Source organism: Triturus cristatus, chromosome 4_2, assembly GCF_964204655.1.
Source record: "Triturus cristatus chromosome 4_2, aTriCri1.1, whole genome shotgun sequence".
Lineage (NCBI taxonomy): Eukaryota > Metazoa > Chordata > Amphibia > Caudata > Salamandridae > Triturus > Triturus cristatus.
Window position 1 is genome coordinate 365960540 of NC_140586.1, and position 7588 is coordinate 365968127.

Consider the following 7588-nt stretch of genomic DNA (forward strand, 5'->3'; position numbering starts at 1 on the left):
CCTTTTCACTCAAATTTTCATCACCACTGTATTCCTTAAAAGCTAGTAACAATCTTTCGTAATAGGCATGTACAGACTCTTTCACTTTTTGATGAGTTCTATCAATTTTTACCCAATCAGTTTCTTTAGGAGGCACTTTATTTTTCAGAAAGGTAACTACCTGTTCATATTTTCTCATTACTTCTGGATCAGGAGCACCTGTTTTTGGATCTCTAGAGTATTCTTGAGTAGGCCAACCTATTGTAATTTTACATTTGCCCATAGGTCTGCTGGTACAATTATGTCAAATAAACTATTCAAATCAATCCATAGTACTTTTGATAATTTTACAAACCTGTCCGCCTGCCTGTACCACTCAACCGGCTTCTCGCGCAAGCGAGGAAAATCATTGGTGAATGATAAAATATCTTGTCTGGTCCAGGGGACATGCACATAGCCTCCACCTGGAATCTCCCTCATGGGACATTCAGTTACCACCTTTTTTTTTTCTCTTACTGGATAAGCTGCAAACATTTTGTCTGTCGCATCGTCTCATTTTCGAAACCATCTACTTTTCCATTTGTCTACATCACCCCATTTTCTCTGTAAAATAATTAAGTCTTTAATCTGAGTTGTTCGTCCTGCAGTATTCAAATTTTCAATATCTTTTTCAGAAAAGTCTACTCTGTATGGTTTTTGTAATGACTTCACCTTTTCAAAGTCGATACCCATTTCACTTGCTACTTCTTCCAATCTTTCATGTAAATTTCTTGCTCTCCACGTTATACTTTTGCATAGAAACATTAAATCTTCATCTTGATAGGCTTTTAACTTTTCTGTGGGAATAGTTCCTACTATTAATTATCCTAAAACTATTTTTATTTTGGACACATCTAAAGGTCGAGGCTCAGCATCTTTTTGCTGTAAACTCCTTAACCATTCACTTAATTAATCAGAAGTAGGACCTACAGAAATCATTTCATTTCGTGTTTGTTCTAATCTTTTTGGTGACCCTGGTACTGATTCTGTCGTCATTATTGCTCTTTTTGCTAGACTCTGATTTACTGTCAAATCTTTAGGAGTACTTTCTTCAGAAGTTCCTACCGCTTGTCCCCAGGGATTTTCTCTTGAACCTCTTCTTTGCATTTCATTTTGTTTATTACTGTTATAAGGAATCGTCCGACAATGCTCACTATCCTTTTGTTTATCAAAAATAGGCTTTACAGGTCCTATTGTTACAGGAACAGTTACAGCTTCCATGTTTTTAGTCAATTCCCTAATCTTTTCGGTTAACTCTAAAGTGGTTCTGGCTAATTCAGCTGAATTTTCATTTTTCATTTTACCAGGTTGTGTATTTTCTGTTTCTCCAAAGGGATTATTTCTTCCTACCTCATGTGGTATTGATTCACATTTTATATTATGTGGTCATTCTTTTACTGGGGCACTTGGTGTCAATAATGTTGAATTTGGTTGATACGGAGTGGATTTTTAAAAAACATGTCCTCAAGAACATCATCCTCCGACTCATGCACACCATAACCATAACCTTCTGATCCTGTATGATTTCTCTTTTCTGTACATTTTCTACTAATAGTCTCTTCAGCACCTCTCATAGGGAACATACCATCAGTCATATTGGTTGCACTTCGCCATCTCCTCATTCTGTCATCATGATTCTCTTGTCCACACGGTCTACCAAACATATATTTATACCTTCCGCCACTCCGCTGTCGTTCTCTGTCATACATCTCATCTTCCCATTCTGTTAATGCTTCAAACTGAGTAGGTCTAAGTCTTGGTTCTAATTTCATCATTTTCTCTCTCAAATTCCTCAATACCGCTAAATTAAATGAACCATGTTCCGGAAATGCTAAAACTCCATCATCTTTTGTATACTTTGCCCAATTGTCTAACCAAATACATGTATGATAGCCATATTTCGCAACCATAAAGGATGCAGGTAATTTCGGAGGAAGAAGCAACTGTCCCTCTCTAGTCACAATCGGTTTGTCCTTTTTAAATAAGTTCTTGATCTTTCCGAACCAGTACTTTTTCTCTTTCTCTGGTGGATCGTAATACATCATTTTCTTTTCTTATTATCGCTAGATGTCGCCTACGACTATTCTGTTTGTCTTATTCAATGGCAGCGTGACTCACACCAACGCACCAATCCGAAGCGTCTATGTCACTTTTGCAATTCTCCAATCCCAGTGCGACTCACACCAACGCACCAATCCGGAGCGTCTATGTCACCCTGTAATTTTCCACTCCTAGCGCGGCGTACACTAACGCACCAATCAGGAGCTTCTACGTTTCTTACTGACTGGCCAATCCCAGCGCGGTCTTTTCTGACGTCAGCTTTTCTTGCTACTCCTGCTTCTGCTGACCCCTCCTTTACAAAATGTATCGGCAAACTTTCTTACGTTCTCTTTTACTCAAATTCTGTTAGTAACGACATAAAAACGCCACCATTATCTGTTTCGCTAACAAAAGAGATAGTCTTGACCTTTTTCACAAGAATTCCGTCTTTCCCGAGAGCAACGCTTACCTCTGCCCTACTACGGAATCATTACATCCGTCGATAAAGTAGCACTTCCCTCTACCTTACCCTTCTAGCAAGCATTAACTAACCGTTTCTCTGGAAATAAGACACCTGTTGGAGATGCACTGCTCCTGAGAAATAAAACCAGAGTTTCACAATTGAGTCGAATGCTATTTCATTTACACACTTTCATACGGAAAATGTAGTTCATTCACACAGAACCCTGTCTTTCTCGAGAGCAGCGCTTACCTCTGCCCTACTACAGAATTATTACATTCGTTAATAAAGTAGCATCTACTTTACCCTTCTATCAAGCTTAGGGAACACCTATTACCTTTCCAGTGATAAGCGTAATCAGAGTTCACGTGGACTCCTGTTACTTAAGACCAAAATTTCACAGGTGGCCTTCGCTACCCATACACCTCTTTCACACAGAAATGTCCCTAACGGTAACACACGACAATGTTACCAAATCGAACCCAGACAATGCGTCATGCAACTTCAATCGCCTCACATTTTCCCCGTGTACCTGCAGGGCAACAAACAATTCACCATGTGACTTCACTTGCCACAGGCCATCCGACTTCCTACATCCCAGAAGTTTTGAAAAACAACATGGAACGCAACGCAACTCAACATAGAATGTTAGTACATAAATCAATACTCATCCAAACATCGGCCCTCAATAAGCAATAATCAAAAATCGGAAATCAATAATCACCAAACCAATGCACTAAAACCATGCTACCATAAAAACTGATCCAGCGCGAGACCGGGGAAGAAAAAGAGAGAGAAGGAGGCAAATTTTACAACTATTCCTTCTTGCGTCGCAGACCCGATGTCACACTAGCTCATTCACACACGCATTCATTGGTGGGGCCCATAACACCAACACTCGCACGTCTCCACTCACGAGTCTGCACACAGGAGGGATGATGATTTCACGCTGGACATGTGGGGGGGTACCTTATTACCTGTAGGAAAGAAAAGTTATTTTACAGAATATAGATTAGCATTCGCCTCCTATAGATTCCTAATCCTAAGCATCAAGGCACTCCACCACTTGGTCGACGGACCAATTAGTTGGATTGGTTGATGGTGATTTAGAACCAGCTAAAACACATTTAAGACTCAGAATCCTCTACTGTTTTCATTAAAAACCACAAACTCGCAATTTCCGTGAATCATATTTGTTTATCTAAATATTATTTGCAATTATTATTAGCATTTATTGTCGATCAAAGTTTAGAATTTTATTCAATTAATACAAATCACATGACATTTTATATTGACCTATTCTTGCTATCTGGATTTTTCTCTAATTCATTTGGCTCTGCATAACCGAATTTAGCCGTTAAATTGTCCAAATAAAGCAGACCAAAGCTCAACGTCCGAAAGTTCTTTGCTCAGCACGTTACAGTCCCAAATATCTCCAAAGGACCAGAAATCGTGCAAGCATCCGTCAACCTCTGTGGGGTCGATAGAGGTGTGCAGTCATCGAAAACCGCAGAATGCCAGCATAGATGTCGGGAAAAATGATAAATGTAATGTCCCTCTCTATTCTACTACCCTTTTTATAATAAAATTCAGGATAACATGAAACATTCTTAGGCTGAGAAAGAAGGTGATTGGCTGGTTAGGGAACGTCCGATTTTTATAATAGGAGGTTCTCATGGATTTTGCTGGTTCATTTCCTCTGTCCGTGTTGCCCTCATGCAACATTGTTGAAGATTTACTTGTATGTCCCAATTGTTCATTTTGATCGGATTTTACTGACTGAAGTTTGGCAGTTCTCCATGTTCCTATCCTTGACCAGGAACACTGTGACTTGGGGTCGCCTGGAAGTTCACGGAGCCATCCGAGTCTGCGCAGTAGGCATCGCGCTCACGAGATGGTGGCCACTTATGAACTCCATTTCGGATGCCATATTTTGGTAGGCCCAAATGCCAACTTAAGCGAAACAAACACAAAAGAATAATTAATACAAAGAAATGAAGATTCTAATGTTAAACCCTCACTAATCCCTTTATGTATTAGTATTTCCCTAGCTTTTAGCGACATTTAAAGCGATAATCCTCACCTTTACGATCCAAAACAGGAACGCAAACATCACAATAGCAACATATATCCTGCAATATCCTATTACCACATGTACTACTATTAATATGCGTACATAATTTAGTTATTAGAGTTATTCTGTCATGCAAATAGCAATAAGTCCCACGTGTAATTTGTGTATGCAAATGGTTGATTTAGTTTAACACAGCAAAATGTTAGTTAATTATAATAAGTAGGTTATATAATTAGTATTTTCATGCAAAATAGAGGAGGTATACAAAATTTTGCTTTACCTGCTCCACCAGGAGCATCCTTAGTGCTCCTCTTGTTATACTCTTCCTACTAGTCTAGTAGGACTGTGTTAGGTCAACAAAACCTCATAATATAGGGACTAAGTCTCCTTACATAATCAGTAAGTGTTGGTGAGGCTAGCTCACAGTACTGCATCTAAACTTCAAAACCTTCAGAGAATTAAAGATGCTGTCGATAACCTCGAACAAGACCACTCTGATTGCCAAGGAATTTGTGGAAACAGATCTTATCCTTTGTTTGACATTTTTGCATGCTAAAAGTTTTTACAAAAAAAATAGAAACGATAAATGCATTTTCTAATGTTTATTAAAAAGATCTAATCTTTGTAAACAAAATATAAAATGCTAATAGTAGAGAGATGAGACACACCATTATTATGAGCATTATTAGAATGGTGAAAGACAAATAATAATACACAGGCCTCATCTCATTCTACTAGAGACACAGAACAACTTACTTAGACTTGAGGGAAAAAGTTGTCTACTACGAGCACATAATAAAGCAAGGACTTTGTGTTCTGACATTTGCCCCTGAAACTAACTGTGCAGACTACAGAAAAACAATGTCTGAAATATATGTGTGTGTGGCATTCTCTCATGTTATTGAAAACATGTTCAAACCACCATTGGAAGTGTGTATAAAAAGCCCTGGTTTTCCCAATAATAATTCTTTAACAGCATAAGCAAACTCTAAGTCCATAAAAAATGCCAATCAAAAATCATATCATTCATTTGAAAAAGGGACATTTTCTAAAATGATAGTGTAAGAAATTAGGAGTAAGGCTTCCGGTTTGCCATTTTTACTGATTTTTACAGATAAATACAGACAGAAAACAATGTGTTTCCTGTCTGTATTTATTTTTAAAAGCGGAAAAATACTGAAAATGGTGCTTCTTGTGAGAAACTCTCCATGCTGTCTTTCATGAATTCTAAGCAACAGCAGAGCAGGCCAACAGCATGGAGGGTTAACATACAGAATGAGATTTCCTTAACCCCTTCAGTGCCCGCCCCTTTCCCCGCCCTGTGCCGGCCGTTGCATTAGCGGGCGGGGTCTATGACGAGCTGGACTCGTCATGGGCACAGCGCAACCGCGGCCCATGACGAGTCCAGCTCGTCATGGGCACTGAAGGGGTTAAATACAGGCATATGTTAACATATATCTGTAGTATGATGCTAATATGTACCTGACAGTGTAGTGTTTTGTTATACATGGCTGCTTAGTTTGCTAAAACGTGACAGGCATCCATGTTTGAGTGCACGTCAAAGAGTTAAATAAACACAGAAATATAACATTTTACAGCTACATTTATTCTTGACACACAAAATAAATATGCATAAATACCAATAAGATGGGCAAAAAAGAAATATGGATAAATACAGACAGAAATGTTAAAAATTAAATATCATAAAACTGGGAGCCCTAATTATGAGGTATCCGAAGATGAGGATGGTATTTCTAAAATGTCCACAACGTCCATGTGCCACTGGGACCCATGAGGGAATCAGCACCCACAGATAGCTCATCAAAAGAGGCCTGAAGAGCAAGATCCAAGTTATGAAGATAGCCAGTACCAATCCAATCAGCAGTTGGCGAAGTCGACAGTGTCAGGAGTGCAACATCGAAAGAGTGCCCAAATGCCAGGAAATCAGGAGTTGAAGCAGTATCTTGCAATGGCGAAAGCAGCTCATAATAGGCCCATATAAACGTTTTGCAGCAAAGGAAGCAGCAACATTTGACAACACAGTTGATGCGACCGCAAAGGCCGCACAAGCTGATCTATGTCAGGAAACTGAAACAATTGTGTAGCAAGGCATAAGTCAAACTCACACTCGAATGAGGATCATAGACAGCAAAGCACGGGCTGCACTCTCTGAAACCATATGGGCTGAAAGTACAGAGTATAGTTGTCGCTCAGCTCCAGTAAAATAGACTCTCCAAAATACTATATAATGCATTCACGACTCAGAATGACATGTGGTAGTTCCATTACCATGTGGCTTCATAGTGGGACATCCATTATGGAGCAACAAAATTAGAACTAAAATGTCAACAAGTAGCAACAACACAATAGCAAAGCCTACAAATGTTGGAAAATAAGGAATGAAGAAAGTACAGAATAACTTCAAACACAGTCTGGAACGTAGAAACAAGTCCAGACCCAATTACTTTAAAAAAGCGTGCCACTTCAGTTGTGTTAGATGCATTGAAAATATGGTGTACAAGCTCACCGAAATGCTGTGGTAATTATGTGCGCAAAAGCGATTGCACCTCTGACTTGGAACAGGCTACTTGAATCACAAACGTTCCTCAGGCAGATGTGAGAGGAACATTACTTTGAAATAAGGTTGTGAGTCTGCTTGACTTATCAAACTGAATTGCATGTACAGGGACCTTGGGCCACAAAGTTACTTCTCCAGTAGTGTGTGTAGGAAGATATAAGATATGCATGCAACAAGTTACAACCCTAAAAACGTGACTACATAAGGGACACCTGGTCTCATCCTGCAACAACCATAATCATTTAAAATGTATTAGCTGCCATTAAAAGCAACAGAACTTCAGTATTGATCAATCGCACGGGGACCCTTTCAAATAACACACTAAGTTATCCACTGAAGCATTATAAAATCCATGAAGTGTAAAACCTGTACAAACCAATGAGTGGTCCAGGGAAGCACAACAACCACTGAAACTGGT